We start from the raw sequence: 21225 nt of genomic DNA, 5'->3' as shown, positions 1-21225 counted from the left end.
ATAGTTCTGCATCTGCTGAAACATCATTTCTATTCTGTTGTGTGTTAGTGACACTGTAAGCGTTGTCTGCCCTGCTCATTTATCATTGTATTACATGTACGCTTATGTTTGCATATGTCAGACTGCCGTTTATTCCCTGTATATATCAACAATATGTTAGCATGACTGGTGCGAGTACGAGAGCAGTTAGCTCAAAGTGCGTGAACAATCTGCCTGTTTTACCACTCAGTTCATGTAATATTTATGACGGTTATCTTGTTATCTGCTAATATTCACTGAAGTTTGATGTGTGCACTTTACCTGTAACTCCAGTGCATAATTTCCTAACGGTAAACTGTCGCAATGTATAATGGCTAAGTCACGTCGTATTATCCCTTACTACACATGATGCGTTACGCTGCCATCTAGTGGTGTAATTGTTACTGCATTCTAATTCTGTTCGTTTCTATTACGTTTTTGTCAATTTACAGTGCCTGTTTGTTTAGTATATTACACTAATTGTACATTGTTTATTTCTTGCTTAGGAACTCCTCCAAGCTTACAAATAGCCGGAGAATTAGGCCAGTGGGTGTGCGATTAGCAGCTTGACAGCCCATAATCCCCCACACGTAGTGTTTGCTTATATCATGGCATAGAATGATCTGTTAGTTGTGGTAGATAATCAATTTAATAAAATGCAAGTGTTAAGCTTGATATGCTCGGCTGGGTTTATTATGTGGCGTAAGCGATAATTTCACTGAGACAGACGAGTTCGGAAGTGAAACGTTTTAGTCTACTTCTCCAGCGCCACCCAAAGCAGTATCACACTCTAAACTTCAACAAGTTTTGATTTACACGCATTGTAATTCTCAACCATTTACTGCCTGTCTTGTCATTCCGATAGGTTGTTCTACTGAATAAGCATAAAGTCCAGTTTATAACTCACTCCGTCATCCGACATGTCGCCCAACCATTAGATTATCGAAATCTCTGAACATCTCTGATTCCAGTTTTATTTTCTAAAAAATGTTTATGTTGTGGTTGGGTTGTGGTATCTCTTCAGCTCTTGAAGACATTATTATTATTATTATTATTATTATTATTGTTGCTGTTCTTGTTATTGTTGTTTTTGGAAATATGAAGGGTTGTGTTGGCTTTGTATTTGTATTTATTCTACATCCCAGTTCAGTATAAATATACATGTTTTGTGTTGGGTTTGGGTCTCTTGGCTGGTCAACGCAAATCTGGAAATCTGTCTAAGATGATTGAAGGAAAGATTCACCAATTTTTAATTTTTCCATCGTTGTGTTATAACACTAAGACACATCTCGAGATGGAAAGATGATGCCTTTCACTTACTGTACTGCTGGCTAATTATACTGTTTTTTTCTGGTAATATCAGGGCCAGTGGACTGAGATAAGAGCATAATGGTAAAAATATGGATAACAGTTTTTGTGACCATTTTGTGTCAACACTTGTATAAATGTAAGAGAGCATCTTGACAAAGTGCCCTTCTCATCTGTGTGTGGATAAACAGTCTTTACTCACAGAGCTGTTCTGGAGGCTTTAACCACTGGCAGCAGCCTCAGAAGACACTCCTCTGATCTCATGAACTTCTTCAGGTCAAACACATCCAGCTCCTCCTCTGATGTCAGTAATACAAAGACTAGAGCTGACCACTGAGCAGGAGAGAGATCAGCTGTGGACAGATTTCCTGAGCTCAGGTAGCTTTGGATCTCCTCCACTAGAGAATGGTCATTGAGTTCATTCAAACAGTGGAACAGACTGATGTATTTCTCTGGAGAGGGATTCTCCCTGATCTTTTCCTTAATGTACTTCACAGTTTCCTCTGTCCTTAGTGATATTCTGCCTGTCTCAGTTAGCAGACCTCGTAAAAAGGTTTGAATGGACTCCAGTGAGAGACCGAGAAGGAAGCGGAGGAACAGGTCCAGGTGTCCATTCTCACTTTCTATGGCTTTATCAATTGCGTTTTTGTGTAGTGTAAATATTTCCCGTCTCCTGAATAATTTTATAATGGACGGCTGTTGTGTGGATAAGACATTTACATTGCTGTTGATGAATGTTAGGAACACATATAAGGCAGCAAGAAACTCCTGAATGCTCAAGTGCACAAAGCAGAAGACTTTTCCCAGGTACAGTCCAAGCTCCTCTCTAAAGATTTGGGTGCAGAGTCCTGAGTACACTGAGGCTTCTCTCACATCAATACCACACTCTCCCAGATCCTTTTCATAGAAGATCAAATTCCCTTTTTTCAGCTGTTCAAAGGCAAGTTTTCCCAGTGACAGAATGGTCTTTCTGTTCCACTTTGGCTGCATCTCACCAAGTCCTTCATATTTTTCGTTCTTCTGTTTGGTTTGAAAGATCAGGAAGTGTGTGTACATTTGAGTCAGAGTTTTTGGGATCTCTCCACTCTGTGCCTCTCCCAACATTCTCTCTAGAACAGTGGATGAAATCCAACAGAAGACTGGTATGTGACACATGATGTGGAGGCTCCTTGATGACTTGATGTGTGTGATGATTCTGTTGGCCAGATTCTGATCACTGATTCTCTTCCTAAAGTATTCCTCCTTTTGAGGGTCATTAAAACCTCTTACCTCTGTGACCAGATCAACACACCTGGGTGGGATGAGACCGGCTGCTGCTGGTCGAGAGGTTATCCAGAGGAGAGCAGAGGGAAACAGATTCCCCTTGATCAGGTTTGTCAACACAACATCCACTGAGGTTGCCTCTGTCACATCACACAAACTTTTTTTGCTCTGAAAGGCCAAAGGAAGTCGACATTCATCCAGACCGTCAAAGATGAACATAATTTTGTATTTGTCATTGTTGGTAAATGTCAGTCCCTTTGTCTCTGGGAAAAAATCATGAATAACATCCACCAAACTGCAGTTTTCTCTTTCCTTCAAATTCAGCTCCCGAAAAGGGAGTGGAAAAATGAACTTGATATCCTGATTAGCTTTTCCTTCAGCCCAGTCCAGAATGAACTTCTGCACAGAGACAGTTTTTCCAATGCCAGCGACTCCCTTTGTCAGCACAGTTCTGATGGGTTTGTCTTGTCCAGGTAAGGGTTTAAAGATGTCATTGCATTGTATTGGTGTCTCTGATGTTGCTGTTCTCCTGGATGCTGTCTCAATCTGTCTGACCTCATGTTCATTATTGACCTCTCCACTTCCACCCTCTGTGATGTAAAGCTCTGTGTAGATCTTATTGAGGAGTGTGGGGTTTCCTTGTTTTGCTATTCCCTCAAATACACACTGATACCTCCTCTTCAGATCTGACTTCAGTTCACGGTGACAAGTTACCATCATGTTATCTAAGCATTAGATTGATAAAATCAGAGAAACAGCATGTCAGGATCAGAGATAATGAACATGAAGTATTCAGTTTTATTAATCACAGTCAATGAGGCTGAGGAGAGTTTGGTGTGAGGGAGATGGTCAAGTAAATACAGTAAATAACATCTGTTCCTTGACACTACAACTATTAATAGTAACAGTCGTAGTAGTGGTAGTAGTAGTCACAGCAGTATTGTCTCTGTTCTCCCATGTTCTTCCTTTCACTTGGTTTTTATGAATAATTTACTAAATGTTCAGTTTATTAACTGGCCGAATTCAGTGGGCTTGTGTACATTTGCTATGTTTAGGTGCTGTTTCCACCTGTCACACACACTGCAAGGTTATAATTGATTTAAAAATATCCTAGTTCATACTGTGTGCTTGTATAATCAATGAATAAAGACTATTTGTTGTAACAGATGTCTTACTTTTCTCCAGTGTGTCAGCGAGGTCATTGTGGTTCATGTTCCTCAGGAAGTGCAGTGTGATCTTCAGAACTCCCTCTCTGGCACTGGTCTCATCCTCCTTCAGACCCCCAAAACATTCTGACATTTCCTCAGTCAGACTTTTCCTCAGTCTTTTCAACTCATTCTTCACAAAGGTGATGATTTTACTCTCAAGTGTCTTAACAATGGAAAAAATAAATAAATGGATAAATTTTTATTTAAAAAATCATGAGAACACTGAATTAAATACAAAGAACACACGAGAAAAATGTGACTTGATTTGACATGACAATGGTTTGCATTTTTTGTTAAGTTTTTTGTTTGTTTGTTTGTTTGTTTTTACTGGTTTTAGTTTAGTTTAGTTTAGTGTTTTGTTTTATTACAGTAATCCTGACAGCTTTATTATGTGTTCATCACAATAGTAAAATCTACAGCGTGAAAAATGACTGACCAGAAGTTATATTTGATCATGTACAGAGTCATCATTAATCATATTCTAGACCTGAAATAAAGCCTTTATACAGACAGGAGTGTACTGAACACACTGTCTATTCTCACATTCACAACACTGACTTTGTTTTCTGTCTGTCACCTGAGCCAATACTGACCACCAGGTGATCATCTAGAGAAGACATAACTCACACTGATTCCCATAGAGTACAAAGCTCACCTCAAATATGGAGATCAGGTCTTTTATACGACGTTGGACAGACCAAACACCAGAAATCTCTGACTGTGTTTCCTCCTTTTGGATTCTGCAGTCAAAATGTGACCAGAACATTTACAACAAGCAGCATGTGAAGAGTTTGTTTTACATTTTCGTCTAATTTATAAAATGTGTTGTATATAATTTATATGATTACAAACATAATTTACATGATTTAGAAACTATACAAGCTCTGCTTAATTTATATATTTTATATGACTATACAGCTGGGTACAGGTGAGTCTGATCTCTTCTGCCCAACACTATGTATAACAGGTATAATAGAGACAGAAATATTTTACACATAACTCATATCCCACATAAAGTCTTTACAGTACTCTCAGCAGATAAACATCTGTTCTTTAAAAAAACATTATCACAAATGCTACCTTTGTACATCAGGGAAATCTCCCTCTCTGAAGTCAGGTGGGTCTCCTTTGGAAAAGTTACTCCTCATGGACACACAGCTGGGTACAGGTGAGTCTGATCTCTTCTGCCCAACACTATGTATAACAGGTATAATAGAGACAGAAATATTTTACACATAACTCATATCCCACATAAAGTCTTTACAGTACTCTCAGCAGATAAACATCTGTTCTTTAAAAAAACATTATCACAAATGCTACCTTTGTACATCAGGGAAATCTCCCTCTCTGAAGTCAGGTGGGTCTCCTTTGGAAAAGTTACTCCTCATGGACACACAGCTGGGTACAGGTGAGTCTGATCTCTTCTGCCCAACACTATGTATAACAGGTATAATAGAGACAGAAATATTTTACACATAACTCATATCCCACATAAAGTCTTTACAGTACTCTCAGCAGATAAACATCTGTTCTTTAAAGAAACATCATCACAAATGCTACCTTTGTTCATCAGGGGGATCTCCCTCTCTGAAGTCAGGTGGGTCTCCTTTGGAGAAGTTACTCCTCATGGACACACAGCTAGGTACAGGTGAGTCTGGTCTCTTCTGCTCAGCACTGCAACTAACAGAGAGGGAAATACTTTATACAGGAAACTGACACACATGTGACATTTCAGTACCTAAGTGACAGTAGGAAAAAAGACAAGGGAGATTAAGGACAGACTCCTCTGAAGCCATATACATCAGTTATCAGATATCTCAGATATTTCATATATGAGTTCAGCTCACCTCTCAGCTCCACAGTGCTCCTCAGACAGACTCATTTTAGAGGCAGAAACCCCTTCCTCACATGATCCTGAGAGACTCATTTTAGAGACAGTGTCTCTCTCTCCCTCACACTCCACAGAGAGATTATTTTCAAAGGCAGCAACTCCTCCTTCGTTCATATACTCACTTCAGAGACAAAGTCACCTCAAAGAGTTATCATGGGAATCCATTGGGTCTGATTCCTGTCAGTAGACCTGTAGAACAAGCACAAATGTTGTTTGAATTATTTCACTAAACTGTTCTTTGGGGAGTTCTTCACTAATCTTATTCTGGTGTGAATGTCCATTCATATGAAACCTCACAGTAAGGTTGTAATATGACCAGAGCAGTGAGTTATCATATGTGGCTGTTTATGATATTAAAAACATTCTATGTTATTTTTATAAGGACAGGTCTGTCAGACCATGGGTTAATTATCATGGAATAAATGGAATTAATAAGGGATTTCCCTGCATATATGAAATTTTTTACATCTGATATAATGGGAAATATATTCATGGTGGTTTATGTACATTTTGTCTATACATCATAATTCCCTGTTTATGAGCAAACAGAAGACAAAGAAAGAAAAATAAAGGCACAAAACATCATTCTGGCCTGTCTATATTACTGTCCTGATCACCAGGCCTGTGAACTGTTATCATTATGAGCTCCACTGTCCACAGCTCTGGGACTGAGTTTGACCAGAACAATGTGGTCAGTCCACATACACATAAACTGGGAGTGTCAATCACATCTGATTATGTCTGCCCAGCCTGGCAATAAACGGACAGAACCAGTCGATACTGAACAAAAACCAAACCCAATGTTCCCACGGACAACATAAGTGACTCAAAAGTTATTGTAAACAATTAAGACATCTGAAATCAAGATGTGAGATTAATCAACGGTAAGACCTTCCCACAACGAAATAAGAAATAAGAAAACTCAAAGTGAAAGTAGATGGCAATATGGTGTTCACTGACCTAATCAGAATAGTCAGGCAATCATGCAAATGTACTCTTTGCAGTACCAAGGAGATGAGGTCACTTTTGTTGGACCATGTAGTGAGACATTTTGTGTCCTCATGCCTGTGTTACTTCAATGCTCTCCTGGTCAGCTTCCAGTCTCAATATGTCAACTCAGCCCTGCCTCAGTAAGACATCTGGCGATAGATCTTAAAATTTCATCTCCTCTTTCTTTCTGTATTTCAAACAGAATCATCACTGACTGCACAAAAACTACCTGTTCATCCTTTATCACAGACACCACACTCTCAGTCTACTCAGGTGTTCAACTGTCTTCCTCTGATCTTTTTCCTGCTTATAGTCAAAGTCTGACACAAAACAACAAATCAACAGCTGCAAGAGTCAACAGTCAGAAACATTATACAATTCAGATATTTACAGTTTGATGTTTTATGGACTGAAATGTGTTCTGAGAGCTCATCTTTGAATCTGGGTAGAATGTTAAAGTTAAAGGTGTGTAGAGATAAGTAATGAGTTAAAGTCAGGGTTAGGTTTAGACTTATACTAATCAACTGTTCTCGTTTTTAAGCACCAACATTATAATATCTACTCTACCTCCTTTACTGTTAATCACTCATCAAATACAATCCTACTCAAAATGAATTGCTCCAGTACTAAACACATTTGTAAAGATTTGAAGTAAATGAATCATGTATGAAAACCATAAATATAGTTGGACATAAAGCCTAAGTGAATGATCATTTAATGTTTCTGAACACATTATGTCATTTGCAGTGACATAGTCCATATTGTCAGAGTTAATATGCCCTGAGTGTCTTATATTCTCCTCTGTACACAGATCATATGAGCTCAGAGATCAGCAGGTTTTTTTACACAGAGAACTTGAATGAGTCTCAGAGCATAAAGCCAATTCTACGATATTTTGCTCCAATTCTAGTCATACCTGCAAAAGCCTGTAACTTGTATATTGAACACTGCCTGTCCCTGTTTCTGATCATGAAGAATGTCTATATTAAACCTGCACTGTACATCCATCCTGTTTCCCAGCATGTTTATGACACTATGATTTTGTGGTTGGGTTATATTTAAGAAATCTTGAGTCCAGCTTTTGTCTGTTTAATAAAAATATATGAAATTAGCATGCAAGTCTGAATTGTGAAACTTTAACTGCATCCTGAACAAAGGTTAAACCATGTAGAGATCTCAGGATTGGTTTCTCTGTCAGAGACTGTCATAAAAGTCAAATGACATGGATTTGTATGAGCTAAAGACTTTTTTAAGGATGAAATTATGTAAGAATCATTACAATCTTTGCAGTAACAGAAGAGAGAACAGAGAACAGTATGAAGATAGCAGAGAAAAGTTATGAAAAGCAAAAGATATTAAAACTAAATATGCCACATTAAGCAAATTCCATCCAGTGAGAGTCTTTAAAAGATCGTTTTACAATTTACTCCCGACTGACTTTACTGCCTTATTGTGACTTTACTGTCTTATTGTAACTTTACTGTCTTATTGTGACCTTGATTTGGAAAATGTGAGCACAGACAAACGACAGAGAGGACTGAAAACCTCTGCTATGTTATTTGGAAAATGTTCTCCACAAAAGCTGCCTGAGAACAGCTCCTATGACCTTCCTCTGACCTCTGATACTTAATGTCACACTGACACAGACTAACATGACCAGCATCATGTCTGATTAAACAACCCAACAAAGCACAGATTCCTGATCTGCCATTTAAAGTTTACTGAGCTCTGATCTGACTGTCTGAGTGACCAGAGGCCAGAAGAGAAGGAGAAATCACAGCCAGCTCTGGATAAACAAGGTGTGGTTCAATGAGAGCAGTGAAATGAAGAGTTGTGCTGAACTCACCCTCCTGTGCTGGTCCTGTTATTAGACTGAAGATCAGATGATGAATAAAGTGCAGTAGATCTCCCTTAACCACACAGTACTCTCCCTCTGATCCACATGTATTATTCTTTCTCACCGACAGCTCAAACTCAGTTCTTCTCTTCTAACAAACACAAACACTTTCACTATGTCCCATAGACGAGAAAATCATGTGTACTTTGTTTCTTCATCACTGACCAACAGTAAAAGAAACTTTATTCTGTATGATAAGGGGATGTTTTATGAGTTTGTTTTTATGGTTTAGATAGATAGAGAGGATGAGGGAGAGAGAGAGAGAGAGAGGGAGAGAGGTACAGTAGTATGCAGTTTCGGTATCCATAATTTAATAACCCAGATGAACTTTGTTCAGTGCACTGCACTGGTATATGAGTGGTATTTTATTACAGAGATCTGATTGGTTTATAGCTATAACGTCCAAAGGTCCCATAAAGGCTGTGGTTCCTAAAGAAGCAAATGAGGACCAGACTGGATGTTAGTCCTTGTTATTCTGCACAGTGTAATGTTACTGAATCCAATGGGAAATAAGTTGACGGACAGGTTCTTACTGCCCTGGAAATGTTCTCTATGGTTACTTCACCACTGGCTCTTATTTCAAACCTTCAACACCTTCTCTCTCTTCTGTTAATGTGACACCATAGATTTTTATCATTGTTACGTCCTCGGACGTAGTTTTGTTACCGCTCGGGTGTTCCCTCTGTCTCTATGTCTCCCTTTCGCTCCCCGCCCCATTTTCTTTTCAGGTTTGCTGGCGGATCACCATTGGCTGGGGAACATCCGAGGGAAAGTTTAAAAGACGACGGCTACACATCTGGCGCGGAACCTCCCATTTGAACTCCTGCTGCCACGTCGTTGTTATATTTTGTGAGCTCTTGTGGCAATGATGTGGACTCGTGAGTCCACATCCAGTAAAATGTGTAAATAGGTGTAAATAGTGCATTCTTCGTGTTGGTTTCTTTTGTGTTTGCTTTTTATAGTCAGCACACGTAGGGGGTGAGTGCCATTTCCGTTTAAAACGTATTTTCTCCTGTTTATATTAGTTAGGAAGGAAAGTCGAATTTGTCTTTACTTTGGTATTCGTTTGTAGGTTATTCCCTTTTTCCTATTAGTTAGATGTGTTTTGTTTATTGTTTTGGCCTGGCTCACCCCTGAAGTCTTTTGCGTTTGTACATAGTTATATATATATATATATATATATATATATATATATATATATATATATATATAGTAATAAAAACAGGCTGACTATTCGGTTTCGGTATTGGTGTTTTTTTTGGGTTCACTCAGGCAGCAGGAGAAGGAGGTTTCTCCCACTCATTTATGTTCACCCCACCCTAGACGGGGTCGTAACATAAAATTTGGGGGCTCGTGGTCCGGTGGCTCGTTTTCCAGTGTTAGCTGCTGCATTTTGGGTTGGGTAAGAAATTGTTGGCAGTTTGCGTTTGTTGGTGGAACGTGAATTAAAATGGAATTCCATTTGGAGGAATTTGTTATTCGTCCGACGGTGGGTCAGTTCAACCGCTGTCGAAAATCGGATCTCGTAGTAGTGGCTGATTTTTATGACATATCAGTACATAATCTTACTACTAAGAAGGAGATAAAGGCTGTGGCGCAGGCTGAGTTGATGAAACAGGGAGTTTTGCCTGGTGGTGACGTGGCCGACGTTGCTGGTGTTGGTCTGGTGGAGGCAGGTGTCCCAGTCGAGGCGGAGGCTGACGCTAGGGCGGTGCCACTGCCGACCATGGATCCTTCAACTGCGGCTGCGAATCCTCAGCTGGCGGTGGAATTAAAAAAGCTAGAGCTGGAGCTCAAGAAACAGGAGTACCAGACTCAGCTTTTGCATATTCGGGCTCTGGAGATTGAGGCGGACAGAGATATAAAATTGCGCAAACTGGAGCTACAACATGGCATGGGTGTTGAGCCAACGCGTCCTGTTCCTCGGCCCCGTACGGCGAGGCCAGTGACCAGCTCCCCTGCTACCTCTGTTCCTCCTCTGGAGTTGGCTGCAGATGCCTCACCAATTCCCCCATCTCCCACTGCACCCTCCGCATCAGCTACACCATCTCCTGACTTTGACGTCAGCAGGCACATTAACTTGGTGCCTCCGTTTCGTGAATCGGAGGTGGATTCTTATTTCGCTGCCTTTGAGCGCATCGCAGCTGCCCTTCGCTGGCCAAAGGAAGTGTGGTCCTTGTTGCTGCAATGTGAACTGGTGGGAAAAGCACAGGAGGTGTGTGCGTCTTTGTCTATTGAGCAAAGTTTAAATTATGACATCGTGAAAAATACTGTCTTGCGTGCATATGAACTGGTTCCGGAAGCATATAGGCAAAAGTTTAGAACACACTTAAAAACTGCCAACCAAACATTTGTTGAATTTGCACGTGAGAAAGGAGTTCTTTTTGATAAATGGTGCGCTGCTAGCAGGGTCACTGATTTCGATCAGCTACGGGAATTGATTCTCTTAGAGGATTTTAAAAGATGTTTGTCTGATAATATTGTGGTTTATTTAAATGAACAAAAAGGTGATGTCATTAGCTAATGCAGCAGTACTGGCCGACGAGTTTATTTTAACACACAAGACTATTTTTCCCTCATCAAGGGGAAAAGAAGTGTTACCCAGGGTCGAGTCAGGTGGTGTCGTGGTTTCTGGTCGATCTGAAGGGAGTCCTAAACTTCCTCGCCCAGTTTCTCCTCGTGCGGATGAAACTCGTGAATGCTTTTATTGTCGCAAACCGGGTCATTTAATTGCAGACTGTAAAGCGTGGAACAAAAAGCGCAATAATAACCCAAAGAGTGTTGGTCTTTTGCAAACCTTGTGTCCGTCTCCTGCTGATTCAGTTGCACCAGGTTGTGACTCTGGTTATGAACCATTTCTGTGGAGTGGTTTTGTGTCTCTCACCAGTGATCAAACTCACCGTCAACCTGTCACTATTTTAAGAGACACTGGTGCGGCGCAATCTTTTATTCTTGACAGTGTGCTGCCGTTTTCGGTAGAATCATTTTCTGGGTCCCATGTGTTGGTGCAAGGAATTGAACTGGGTTGCGTCAAAGTTCCCATCCATACTATCTACCTTGATTCTGAGCTAGTGTCAGGCTCGGTAAGGATTGGCGTGTGTACCCAGCTGCCAGTGAATGGTGTTTCTGTCATTCTCGGTAATGATTTAGCTGGAGGTAAAGTATTTCCTTTCCCCGAGGTAACTGACAAGCCTGATATGCCCTCCGATGACATAGCTAATTCATTCCCTAGTGTTTTCCCTGCTTGCGTGGTGACGCGTGCTCAAGCACGTAAATTTGGTCAGGACGTGGACCTGGCTGATACTTTTATGAATGTGTCTAATGTGCCTTCGGTGGGCAAGGTGCAAAACTCTACTGGGTCCCTTACGGAGCTGCTGGTCTCCGTAACTGACGCGGACGGAGCAGCGTCGCTAGGGATCGGGAAAGAGCAACTCATTGCTGCTCAAAAAGCAGATCCTTCCCTAGCTCGCTGTTTCTCCGTGGTGGTTTCGGAAAGTGAGTTGCCACTAAAAAAAGTGGCGTATTTTTACGATGGTGGTGTGTTAATGCGCAAGTGGACGCCGTCCACGCGGGATGATTGTGATTGGAATTCGTTTTACCAACTTGTGGTTCCTACGGGTTATCGAACACAAATACTGACACTGGCACACGATAATGCATTGTCCGGCCATTTAGGAATCAGAAAAACTTTTTATCGTATTTCTCGTTATTTCTTTTGGCCTGGATTAAAATCATCGATTGCAGAATACTGCCGATCCTACCATGTGTGTCAGCTTGTGGGAAAACCCAACCAACCAATTCCTCCAGCTCGGCTTCATCCTATCCCTGTTCTAGGCGCGCCATTCGAACGCATCATCCTCGACTGTGTGGGCCCTTTGCCGAAAACAAAATCAGGAAATCAGTACATTCTAACTATGATGTGTGCTGCCACACGATTCCCAGAGGCGGTTCCGCTACGTGCCATTAAGACGAAGGCAGTAGTGAAAGCTTTGGTGAAATTTTGTTCTACTTTTGGTCTACCGAAAGTGATTCAAACAGACAAAGGTACGAATTTCACTTCCAAGTTGTTTGCTCAGGTACTGCAGCAATTGTCCATCAGGCACCAGACATCAAGTGCTTACCACCCGGAGAGTCAAGGCGCACTGGAGCGTTTCCATCAGTCTCTCAAGTCCATGTTGCGCACGTACCGCCTTGATTCGGGAAATGAGTGGGATGAGGGGCTTCCCTTAGTGTTATTTGCGGTGCGTGAGACGGTACAAGAATCTCTTGGGTTCAGTCCCGCTGAATTAGTGTTCGGTCACACGGTTCGGGGACCATTGAAACTTTTAAGGGAAACGTTAGTGTCTGAAACGCGATGTGAACAGAATGTTTTAGATTATGTTAGTTCTTTTCGTGAGCGCCTCCATCGATCTTGCGCTGTCAAAACAGTCTCTGGGGGTGTCTCAATCGAAAATGAAACTACATTACGACCGAAAGTCGGTAAAAAGAGATTTTATTCCTGGGGCACAAGTGCTTGTTTTACTTCCCGTCCCTGGTGCTGCACTGAAGGCTCGTTTCTCTGGTCCTTATGTAATCAGGTCAAAGCTTGGCGAGACCGATTACGTGGTTGAGACACCGAACAGAAAACGCAAAACTCGAGTGTGTCACGTCAACATGTTGAAACCCTATGTTGACCGTAGTATAGGTGAAAACAGTGTACCCGTGCCTGTGAATCCCGAGGTTAAAGGGGTGGCTTCTGTCTCCCTAGTGTCCTCTTATTGTCCGGAGGAAGACGGGTTGGTGATGCGTTCTGCTCCTGTGTGCTGTGGTCGGCTGCAGAACTCCGAAATCTTAGAAAATCTGGAGTCGCACCTGTCGCACCTGTCGGTCTCGGCTCGTGTCGACATAATCCAGTTAGTCCGAAACCATTTGTCCATATTTGGTGACATTCCGACTCAAACTACTGTGCTGCTACATGACATCGATGTTGGTGAACACATTCCAATTAAACAGCACGCATACCGTGTGAATCCAACAAAGAAGGCCATGATGCAAAAAGAGGTCGAGTACTTATTGGAAAATGGGTTTGCTATGCCTAGCTCTAGTTCGTGGAGTTCTCCTTGTATCCTGGTGCCTAAACCTGACGGAAGCGTGAGGTTTTGCACTGATTACCGGAGAGTGAACGCAGTAACCAAACCTGATTCTTTTCCATTGCCTCGTATGGAGGATTGTATAGACAAGGTTGGTTCTGCGCGTTTTGTTACAAAACTTGACCTATTGAAGGGTTATTGGCAGGTACCATTAACCCCTCGGGCCTCTGAGATATCTGCTTTCGTGACTCCTGATAGTTTTTTACAGTACACGGTTTTACCCTTTGGTCTTAGAAATGCGCCTGCTACATTTCAGAGACTAATGAACCTGGTGCTGGCAGGTGTGCCGAACTGCGAAGCCTATTTAGATGATATAGTGGTGTATACGTCTACCTGGGCTGAGCACATGCAGATTTTATCCATTGTATTTGGGCGTCTGCTAGAGGCTTCCCTTACTCTTAATCTGGCAAAGTGCGAGTTCGGCAAAGCCACTGTAACCTATCTAGGTAAAGAGGTTGGTCAAGGTCAGGTGTGACCTGTGGAAGCTAAGGTCTCTGCGATTGTGAATTTCCCCGTGCCCAAAACGCGGCGAGAGTTACGTAGGTTTTTAGGCATGGCCGGCTATTACAGAGCTTTCTGCCGAAATTTTTCCAGCGTTGTATCCCCGCTCACTGATCTACTCAGAGCAGATAAGGAGTTGGTGTGGACGACAGAGTGTCAGTGTGCTTTTAATTCAGTAAAGTCTCTCCTGTGTAACACGCCAGTGCTTGCCGCTCCTGATTTTACGCGGCCGTTCAAACTGGAGGTAGATGCCAGCGCTACTGGCGCTGGTGCGGTTTTATTACAGGAAGACTCTCACGGTATCGATCACCCTGTCAGTTTCTACTCAAAAAAGTTCACCAAGCATCAGCTTCATTATAGCACTATTGAGAAGGAGACGCTTGCCCTCCTGCTTGCGCTGCAGCAGTTTGAGGTGTATCTTGGGTCCAGCACTCTCCCTATCTCAGTCTATACTGATCACAACCCGCTGGTGTTCTTAAGTCGCATGTGCAATGCAAATCAGAGACTGATGAGGTGGTCTTTACTAGCACAATCTTTTCCGCTAGACATTAAACACAAAAAAGGGTCTGAAAATGTTGTGGCGGACGCTTTATCCCGCACCTGAAAGTGTAAGTGGGAGTATTGTATTATCGTGGTGTGTACAGTATGACTGCGTCGACGAAGTTTGGTATGTGTAAACCAACATTGATGTGTGCTTTTGTGTGTGGGGGTGTTACGTCCTCGGACGTAGTTTTGTTACCGCTCGGGTGTTCCCTCTGTCTCTATGTCTCCCTTTCGCTCCCCGCCCCATTTTCTTTTCAGGTTTGCTGGCGGATCACCATTGGCTGGGGAACATCCGAGGGAAAGTTTAAAAGACGACGGCTACACATCTGGCGCGGAACCTCCCATTTGAACTCCTGCTGCCACGTCGTTGTTATATTTTGTGAGCTCTTGTGGCAATGATGTGGACTCGTGAGTCCACATCCAGTAAAATGTGTAAATAGGTGTAAATAGTGCATTCTTCGTGTTGGTTTCTTTTGTGTTTGCTTTTTATAGTCAGCACACGTAGGGGGTGAGTGCCATTTCCGTTTAAAACGTATTTTCTCCTGTTTATATTAGTTAGGAAGGAAAGTCGAATTTGTCTTTACTTTGGTATTCGTTTGTAGGTTATTCCCCTTTTCCTATTAGTTAGATGTGTTTTGTTTATTGTTTTGGCCTGGCTCACCCCTGAAGTCTTTTGCGTTTGTACATAGTTTTATATATATATATATATATATATATATATATATAGTAATAAAAACAGGCTGACTATTTTATATCGGTTTCGGTATTGGTGTTTTTTTTGGGTTCACTCAGGCGGCAGGAGAAGGACGTTTCTCCCACTCATTTATGTTCACCCCACCCTAGACGGGGTCGTAGCAATCATTATCTTTTTATTTTACTAAGAAGTGACACCGTGAACTCATGATAACCTTTCTGATTAAAGATTAACTGTTTACATTTGCCATTTTTGATAATAAGCATGTACTTCAAAATTTTCAGATTTAGAAAACTCTTCCGTTTTGAATCCTGGTCTGTGTGGTGCAGTATTTCACAGCTCTAGAGGAGAGAACAGCTCCCTGAGAGACTCCTGTGTTTCTCAGTAACACACCTGAGAAGATCTACTGGAGTCTCACACACTCTGTGCTCTGTCTCACAGATGATCCCTGATCCCCTCTACAGTACAGTGAGGGCCTGGATCTCAGTCTGCCTCAGGTTTCTGCCCACAGCCCGTGACTGAATCTCCCTGAGAGACTTTTAACAGCATTTCACGGTAGAGGAATTAATTAAAGACATTGCTCTGATAATCACAAGACAGAAAATGTGCTTTTGCCCATACGTAAGTAATGCATTAGAGAATTCAATCCTGCACGGGCACAAAAAGGAGAAATAAAACACACAGAGTTCTTATTTTTGTTTGTTTTACTGCAGTTTTACAGTATTTTATACAAAGGCCAAATATGTGAGACAAAATGACAACACTAAAAACCAAAGAAAGAAGAAGTGAGAAAAGAAAAGAAATGGAAAGACTGAAAAAGCAAAATAATGAAAAGGGAGGACAGTAAAAAAGGAGAAAAGGGTGATGAAGAAAGGTTAAAGGTTAAAAATGAGGAGAGAGAAAAGAGAAGACAGTGTGTACAGTCTGTGGTGAGTGACTCTGATCTGTGTGAGGGAAAAGAGTAGACAGTGTGTACAGTCTGTGGTGTTTGATTCTGATCTGTGTGAGGGAAAAGAGAAGACAGTGTATACAGTCTGTGACGGTTGATTCTGATCTGTGTAATAGAAAAGAGAAGACAGTGTGTACAGTCTGTGGTGAGTGATTCTGATCTGTGTGAGGGAAAAGAGAAGACAGTGTGTACAGTCTGTGGTGTTTGATTCTGATCTGTGTGAGGGAAAAGAGAAGACAGTGTGTACAGTCTGTGGTGAGTGATTCTGATCTGTGTGAGGGAAAAGAGAAGACAGTGTGTACAGTCTGTGGTGGCTGATTCTGATCTGTCATGTGGAGAACAGAGAGACGTGATGAATGTGGTGGAGAAAAGTAAATAGATGTGTTATATACAGTGAACATGGTGATGGAGGAGGCCTTGGTTACTGAAAGCTGCAGAGAGACTGATGTTCTCTCTACACAGGGAGATCTACTCCAGCACAGTGGCCAGAGTTTTTTCTCTGTTTCTCCTCCACCTCCACACTTCAAACCATACACCCTCCTCAGGCATTTAAAATCAATGTGGTTGGTGATTTTAGTACAGTTCCAGAATTGTCTGGAAAAAAAATAATAATAACAACAGCATCATACTCATTTGACTGGTTCTGTATCTTTGACTGGGTCTGTATCCTTTACTGGGCCTGTATCTTGGACTGGGCCTGTATCTTTGGGTCTGTATCTTTGACTGGGCCTATATCTTTGACTGGATCTGTATCTTTGACTGGTTCTGTATCTTTGACTGGGCCTATATCTTTGACTGGATCAGTATCTTTGACTGGGCCTGTATCTTTGACTGGGTCTGTATCTTTGACTGGTCCTGTATCTTTGACTGGGTCTGTATCTTTGACTGGTTCTGTATCTTTGACTGGTTCTGTATCTTTGACTGGGCCTATATGCTGTAAGTGTTTTCCATAAGCAGGTGGCTGAATCAGTGTTTTCTCAGAGGTCTACTGTAAGTCTACTGTAAAGAACAGCTCTTAAGCTTTGTTACCAAACTGTGCTGAGAATTACAGTACACACAGCTTCAGTGATGATGCCATGAAGATGTCACTGATTTACTCACATATGTTCGCCCTACACTTCTCTCACTCTCTGAGAGTTCCTCTGAAAACACACACACATATAGAGAGCCTGTTTCATCCTGAGTCTGTTTCATTACAAACTGAGAACAGAGTGCAGTGTTGGTTCTGTCAGTGGCCAGAAACATGACATTGTCTCTGGATCATTTGTTTGTGAGTTTCACTCAGGTGAATGGTATCGTCTGACTGAACCACATTAACTCTTGTAGTCTCTTGTTCAGGAGTCAGAGACATTGTCTCCGAACACCACACTGTCAATTTAAATCCTGTAAAATATGCTACTATATATGTACATAGACCATAGCCCTGCCAGTATACAGTGAATACATATATGTGTGGTAGACCAGACAAAGTCTGGCTATACAGAAATTCAGATTGATTAAGTAAAGTTTGAATGATTTGTTTTTCATTTACTGACAGCTGATTGGTTTACTGCTCTTCACTCTATCCTCAGGAGATTGCCCTTCATCATCAGGTGTTTCATCGTTTACCTGTGACACCCTCTGAAGGGCGTGTCCTATGCTTCTGTCCTTTAATACCTGACATCCTGAGGAACTTATTAGAGCCGCTGTCCTGGAAACCCCATTACTCCAGCTCCCACTGACAGACACTTTGGTCCCTGTTCTTTCCAGATGAACTCATCCCTGATTGAGACTGTTACTTACACAGTCTCCTCTCACAGATCATCCTCCATACACTCCACCCATAGAACTATCAGCCCCAGTGTGACAACGCTCTTCATTACCCTGGACCAGACTGTCAGCCTGGGTTCAGGTTTATGTTCAAGCAGCCTACACAACATCGTACATGGCAAAGGCAACTGACAATAATTTTTTTTTTTAAATTTCAATTTTATATATTAAGAATATTTAACACAAATTTGAGATAAAGTGACCTCTAGTGGCAGCTTGGTGGTTTCTAAATGAGAAAGCTATTGTGTTAAGCAGTCCATCCAGGACTTCGCGGGCGTTTTTTTGTAATTGAAAATGAGTGATTTAGCTTCAGCTTTTCTAAAAAAAAATTGCGATGCATGTTGCGATGTTCTTGGGCGTCTTTTTGCAGTAAAATTATGGGAGCAAGTGAAAATTGCAAAAATAGTTGCAATTTTTTTTCTTTAGTTGATGTTTTGAATAGGCTTTCACCCCATGTTATTTGAGACTTCTGTATTCTCCAGCTATTTTTTTCATCACAGACGCATGCATAAGTGCACACACAGACACACAGTTTGTCACGCAAACAGAAAAGCACGCGCCTCAGTCACATAGTGATAAACTACACTAATGTTACCACTAACCCTGCATATGTAATCCAACTCACTTTGGTTCTTTCAACTCTTACAACAGATCTGGATGCAACAGCCTCTGTAACAGTAATTTGTCTTGCGTGCTGTCACTGCGTTCCAGCCATTCTCCAGGTGTGTTTTGCGATGGAAAAGTGTTTATCATTCGATGATTTTCATTTATGTTCCACTAGAACAGTTTACCCCTGCTCTCATATAGAACACTGGGGAGTGGCCTTGAGCGGCCTTTTGCGGTTATTTGTCGTGGTAAATGTTAGGTGTTCGGTGTCACACACAGCTGCACCTTCCCAACATAACATACACAGCTGTAGGTTCCAATGAATGAAGCCTTAGTTTGACGCTCTACCGTCTCCCTTCGTCCAAGTGCACATCCAGAAATCTATCCACGAGATCACTCAGTAAAGTTTAACTGTTTACTTCAACACAAAAAATATTTTATGCAGAACGTTGTTCATTCCAAAGTTATCAAACCAATGGACAAGATGCAAGAGAGCATAATTAATGAGAAAAAGAGACTGAGATAAATGAGTGAGTGACAGAGGTCAAAAAACTGTGTCTCCACTCTACTCTTGCCTGACACCCCCTCCCTCATAACAGCAACTTACACCAATGCACTTAGCACTCATTCAGCCCCTGTTTCCCTGTTTATACACACAGTCTAATGAGGTATCTGTCTGCATCCACAACACTTCACACTGCCAGATACTGCAAAATGATAAAGATGTCCACTCAAAATTCCAGTTCCTCTTGTGTAATTTTTTTTTTTTTTTCATATTTGTGAGACGCCTTAAAGCCTAGAGCCCTCCATTTTATGAGGGTCGTCTTAACCAGATGAATGGTTGACCTTTAGCGAGTGTTTTGTGTGTTTCCCTGTTTGTGTCCTATGCATATCTAGTTTCAGTCCTGTGTTAGCCCCATTTGTACCAAACCTTCATTGTGATTAAAGATCCTTCCTGTTACTCTGCACTTGTGTCCTGCTCCGTGGTCCTTTCCTGACAGTATGAAACAATGTTTGTAGAACTAAAATATCTGTTTCCAGGTGAATACACAAAAGCATAGATTATTTCTGCCTGACACATTATATTTTTTAAATATGTAAAATCTACTATGGAAAATAGCTTTTTTTCTATTGTTTTTATTGGGAAAATGTACTAGTGTCAGTATAATAACAAACCAGTCAAACATGATTCTTCTCTTTATTTTCCTTTCAGTTCAGTGTTGTGGGGCAGTGACATATTTGACAGCATCTTACTGTCAGAGATGCTCTGACCAAAATGAACTGTTACAGTGAAATATAATACATTTAGACTGTAAACAACTGTAAACAATATGAATTAGATTTAGAGAGAAAACAAAGAAAAGTCAAAGTAATTCAGAGTTACAGGTGTTTCATCTGTTCCCAGCCCAAGCTCATCACAGCTGTTTCTAACACCACCTTTTGAGATATCAGTGAAAACCAAATCTTTAAAATCTGTTAAGAAATGTAACTGACACAATTCTCATTATGAAAAGACCCCCCCCCCCCCACACACACACACACTCCAGAAACTGAATGCATAGATTTAAACACTAATATCTAAATTATTCTGAATTGCAAAGCACATGAATAAAATGTTTAATAAGCAAAATCTATGTAGCTGTATGTAACAGATACTTCTCATTCTAAAACATACAAATTAAATATGTACAAAGTATTTTGGGAACATATGACAGTATGTGGTATGAGTTCAAAGAGATGAAAGCTGAGATTATAATACTCAGACCTGTCTGATCAGCCAGTCTGGCCCCACTACTGCACTGAGGGGCCTCAAAGTGTCAATATCCACTCCACTCACTTCCCTCCCTCTCAGTCTCCAACTTACAGTGACTGGACGTCCTCTCTCTGCTGAGGTCAGGAGTCATGATTCAAACAGCTCTGATTATCAGTCCTGTTCTTCCATCCAGTCAAGTTTATATTTACAGATTTTCACTTGGCTGAGATTTTTATACATCCAGAGTTATTTGCGATGGTGCAGTCTTGGGGTTAAGTGTTTCACTCAGGAACACATTATCAGAAAGTCATCATGATCAGGATTCAAACCCATAACCCACTGGTCACTGGGCTGCTTCAGACATCACCACCATATTATTTCATGCTGTGTCACAGGTCAAGGTGGGGCCACAGTATGGGCGGAGTCAAGACAATACAAGGAGACAAACTGCAGCATAGACCACGACAGACCATTTCTTTCAGCCACCAAACCCACAGATCACAAAGGCAATAAACAAAAGCTTGGCACCGGTCTGGGTGATTAGTGATGGTCTGGCTCCCACCAGGGGCTCAGTGAGGGTCTCTGGGGTTGGAGTTGTCTCCTCCAGGGCTGAGCAGTGATTCTCTCACTCCTCTATAGAGAAGAACATAGTTTAAGGGGGGAGAA

At 41.5% G+C, this 21225-nt stretch overlaps 1 protein-coding gene across 1 annotated transcript in view; it reads right to left on the bottom strand.

Annotated features, from left to right (window-relative positions):
* Positions 1-21225, bottom strand: part of LOC115829713 (NACHT, LRR and PYD domains-containing protein 12-like) — a 135811-nt gene that overhangs the window by 55314 nt on the left and 59272 nt on the right. The window lies entirely within an intron of this gene.

Source organism: Chanos chanos, chromosome 16 (genome assembly GCF_902362185.1).
Source record: "Chanos chanos chromosome 16, fChaCha1.1, whole genome shotgun sequence".
Lineage (NCBI taxonomy): Eukaryota > Metazoa > Chordata > Actinopteri > Gonorynchiformes > Chanidae > Chanos > Chanos chanos.
The sequence above is the reverse complement of the archived record's forward strand: the minus strand, read 5'-3'. Positions and strand labels throughout refer to the sequence as shown.